Here is a 5,102-nt window from a genome sequence, read left to right on the forward strand (position 1 = left end):
CATAAGACATGAAAAGTAGTGCGAAATTTAAAACTTTTCACGAATAAATTAATAAAAGGAAATCTTTCATAAATACTTAATAAATCTCATCGTTACAAGCCAACTTAAAGAAACGACATAATATCTTAGGAACACGGCCCTTTACATTAAAAAGAAATACATAATAAGTCTTTAAATAAGAAACTAAGAAAAGCACTATGCCCTCGAATATATGAGGACATACTTTGTCTTGACAGAAACTTTCCAAGCATCACATTCAAACCTTCAAAAGCTTCCAACCTATACTTATAGAGTATAGAAAAGTATGGGGTTAGTACAAAGAATGGACTAAGTATGGCATATGCAAAAACATGCAAAAAGGGACATTTTAGTAAAATAAGCTTTCATGACAAATAAGTAAATAATTCATGAATTGAGAGCTGAAATAGTATAAGTATCATCATTTAACACATAATAAAAGAATATCATAATTTTTGAATCAAAGAACACATTACAGTAACATTGAGGACATTACAGTGAACTAGAAGTCATGTTACAGTGAATGGCACAGCCCTTAAGTCATGTGAACCCTTCTTACTTGAAGTTTCCCTAACCCAAGTTATCTTAAGATTCCCTAAGGTAATCCAAGAAGAAACCGCCCATACACCCCCTTAAAGTCACACCAAAGTGACCCTTAAGACCACCAATCATAGGCTTACCTCATATCGAAATCAAGTCCACACTCTCGGCTAAACATATGCCAAACATTCACTCCTACAGACTTCATGTAAGTACCCTTCTTAAATAGTATTTATACGTCACACTAAGTGCAATGTGAGAGTAGCATCCCATACTAATACTCCGACTTAGTGCTCCTATTGGCTTCTCTTTGATTGAGCACATTACAATGACTTAACCGAAATATAGTAAACTATACAAAACATTACAGTGAACTAAAGAGACTCCAAGATAGTGAACTTCCAAGGTATTGCCAATGAAGAAGTGAACTCATTTTCGTAGAAGTTTCCCCCACCGAGGTTATCCTAAGACTCTTCAAGGTAATACATGAAGGAAACGTCTAAACACCTCCTTCAATGCACACCAAGGAGATCCTTAAGACCACCCACCAAAATCTTACTCCACTCGGGAGAAAAAGTCACCACTCAAAACACAAGACATTAGAAGAACACTCAAGAAACCACCAAAGACTTCCCTTTTGGAATGCCCACTTAGTGCAATGGATAGATAGCGTCCCATACCACCACCTACCCTAAGTAGTACACTCTTTTAGAAGGTTTGGCACCAAGTTTTCCCTTTCAGAAGGTCCTACTTAGTGCAATCGATAGATAGTGTCCCATACCACCACCTACCCTAAGTAGCACGTTCATTTAGAAGACTTAGTTTAGTACATTCTTTTGTGGGGGTTAGATTAACCGACATAGACCATGAGAGCTAGACATGGAATCCTTACATTAACCCCTACCGGATGAGGGATCCTCAATTTCCTAGGGTAAGGCCATACTTTTTTTATCTTTTAATGTCCCAATAGCTACACCTATACGGGAACATAGTTAAGGGATGAGGAGATCGCTATTAAGTAAATTATTCTCTACTAATGAGGAGTACTCATCTCAAGAGGTACATTGGAATACAACATCTCAAATCATGAAGTGTAGCCACCTCTTCTTCATACCCTCTCGGTGCTAGACATAAACCCCACAGATTTTAAACATTTTAAACCATAGGTTAAGGATAACTAGTGAACACCACATCTGAACTCACGAAGGACATTCATCCTCCGACCTACCTTAGAAAGCTATTAGGATTTTGTGGGGTTGCTACTTAACACTTCATCTCAACTCACGAAGAGTTTTCACTCCAAAACTCCCCTTTGGGACTTAACTTAACTTCATTCATTCATTCAAGTGTAAGTTTGTGTACGTGTGAGCACACCTTGCACATAATCATCAATTCATTTACATTTGACTTCTATACATGCTTAGCCCTTCATTCATCAGATGAAGCACTTTACGTGCTTCACATAATCATACAATTCCTTTAGACATAATCCTTAGCATACTTCTCATAACAAGCTTCATAAAACAATTAACAAGAATAACTTCATTTAAGCATACACTCTAGCCCACTTCACATTATAACTTCATAAGGCGCATTTAACAAGAATAACATTATTATCATATTACTTTACATAACAAGACTTTATGAACTCATTCACAATAAACAAGTAACTTCACATTCATACAATTCAAGTAAACACCGCCACCAAGAAGGTGGACCATACCACTCAACAGCATTTCGAAATTAAAGCTAAACAGCATAACCAACTTACCCTTTAATCCAAGCTTTTGTCAATTTCATCATAATAAATCCCTTAGGGCAGTAGCTAAACCACAATATAAACCATAAGAACCAAAGCTCAAACACTACCAATTCATGCTCATTTAACCCATTTCTTACACCAAAATTTGATGAAAAGATTTAACATGATTTCAATTGAAGTTTTAACCTTAAAATCATCAACTAACATAATAAAAATTATTATTAAGTCATTCAAAACGTTTTCATGCAAGACCCATATTTAGAGTTGAAGATAGAAAAAACTAGGGTTGAAGACCCTTTTTGAAAATCCATTGAAAGGAACTTCTTGAATGGAAAATAGTTCAAGGATGGATACCTTTCCTCACATTGAAGAAACACCAAAGATTTTTTATGAAGAAATTACCATCAACAGCCATCCTAGATCCTTCTTGACTTCTAGAATCCATGATGACTTCAGAGAAAATTCTAAGGGAGAGGGGTTTTGGGTTTTTGGAAATGATGTCTAAAATTAGGTTTTAGGGTTTGAAATACTTTAATATACCTAATAAACCCTAAAATTAACTTCCTAGGGTCATAAAAGTCTTGGGGTGAATTTACCAAACACCCTAAGACTTCACACGAAAAGGAAAGCTTTTGATGCAGTCTCCATCAACGGACCAACCAACGGACCATTTGTCAAAGGACGGACCGTTGGTGGGGTCTCATTGGTTGAGACTTAGATCAATTTGGAGCCTGGCCAATTGAACTTTCAGTTCCAATCGACGCCCATGGTCGACAGACCGTTGGTTGACCAACGAACCGTCCCTTGGGTCGTTGTTTGGTCACTGTTTTGGCATCTTGTTGTCAAGAGGTGGGGTCCTCTTCTAGGTCCCCTCGTGGTTCCTAGATTGAGTCGTACCTGGACTTTACACCTCTAAACATAGTCTTCTAGGTCTTAGGATTATCCCACATCAATTTTGAGCAAAATGAACACGTAAAACTCAGTCAAACTTATCAAACGTCCATGACGTTCAGAAGGTGTTTCTTAGAAAGTGTTCATGTGTCTTGATTGGAGGTCAAACGTACAAGAACGTCCATGAGTTCAGAAGGTGTGTCTTAGAAACAGTTCATGTGTCTTGAGGTATTTGAGTGATTTTTACGTCTTTGTTTTGTTTGAAATTGGTGTGGGATGTTCCTAAAACCTAGACGACTATGTTTAGGGGTTTAACGTCTCGATGCAACCCCAACTAGGACACACGAGGGTCTCTAGAGAAGGGCCCAAGACTTAGGGCCAAAACTGCTTGGCAGTGTCCACCAACGGGACCGGTCGATGGCCAGTTGACCAATCGACGGCTCGTCGACTTGGTCCATCGATTAGACCTGCACGTCTGTAGGTTTTGAGGGTTGCAGACCCAACCAACGAATCCTCACTAACATAGCACCATTTGACACACGGTCCGTTGGTTGGGAGTCATTGATGTTGCCTATGAAAAAGCTATCATTTTTGGTTTTGGCTTGGGGTGTTTGGTAAATTCACCCCAAGTCTTTTATGAACCTAGGGTGATAGTTTCAGGGTCTTTTAGGTATATTAAAGTATTTCAAACCCTAAAACCTAATTTTAGACCTCATTTCCTAAAACCAAAAATCCCTCTCTCTTAAAATAGTCTCTTAAATTCCATAGAAGTCAAGAAGGAGCTAGGAGGGTTGTGGGTGGTCGAGTTCTTCATTATTCATCCTTTAACCCTCTTCCATTCGAGGAGTCATTTCTAAAAGATTTCAAAAAGGGTTTTCAAAACTCTACTTTCTTCTTTTTTTTTATTCTAAGCATGGGTCTTCATATGAAAGTGTTTTGATGATTCAAATATGTTTCTTCTAGTATTAACTGATTATTTTAATGTCAAAACCCTAATAAACTCATGTTTATGCATATTTCCAACTTTTATCTTAAGAAAAGGATTAAATGAATATGATAGTGTTGTGTTTGAACTTTGGTTTCCTTATGTTTTTATTATTGTTTAGCTAGTGCCCTAAGGGCTATATTATGATGAAATTGAAGAATTGATTATAGGTGGTGAAATCTTGGTTAAATCGTGAGTTGGTTTTATTGTATAACTCTTATTATGAAATGTTCTTGAGTGGTATGGTCCACCTTCTTGGTGGCGGTGTTTGCTTGTTGTATTTTGATATGTTTGTCATGTACTATGAGTATGGCTTTGAAGGCCTAGTTTGTGAAATTATAATGATGAGGTTCATGTTGATACGCATTATGAATGTTGAATTGTATGTTTTGCCTAGATTATGCCTAAATGTAGTAAGTATATATGTTGAGCATGTAAAAGTGTGTAATATGATGAATGAAGGCCTAAGCATGTATAGAAGTTAAATGTAAATGAAATTATGCTTATTTGCAAGGTGTGCTCTCATGTACACACACACACACTTAAATGAATGAATGAAGCTAAGTTAAGTAAAAAGTGATTTTTGGATTGAACACTCTTCGTGAGTTAAGATAAAGTGTTTAGTAGCAACATCACTACATTCTAAGAGATTTCTAAGATAGGTCGGAGGATATCCTTTGTGAGTCATGATGTGGTGTTCACTAGTTATCCTTAACCTATATTATAAAATGTTGAGAATCCGTTGGGAATTATGCTTAGCACCGAGAGGATATGATTAAGGGGTGGTTACACTTCGTGAGTTGAGCTGTTGTATTTCAATGTACCTCTTGTGATGAGTAATTCTTGTTAGTAGAAAATAAGTTACTTAGTAGCAATCTCCTTATCCGTTAACTATGCGCCCGCATA

This window comes from Solanum pennellii, chromosome 10 (genome assembly GCF_001406875.1).
Source record: "Solanum pennellii chromosome 10, SPENNV200".
NCBI classification, from domain to species: domain Eukaryota; kingdom Viridiplantae; phylum Streptophyta; class Magnoliopsida; order Solanales; family Solanaceae; genus Solanum; species Solanum pennellii.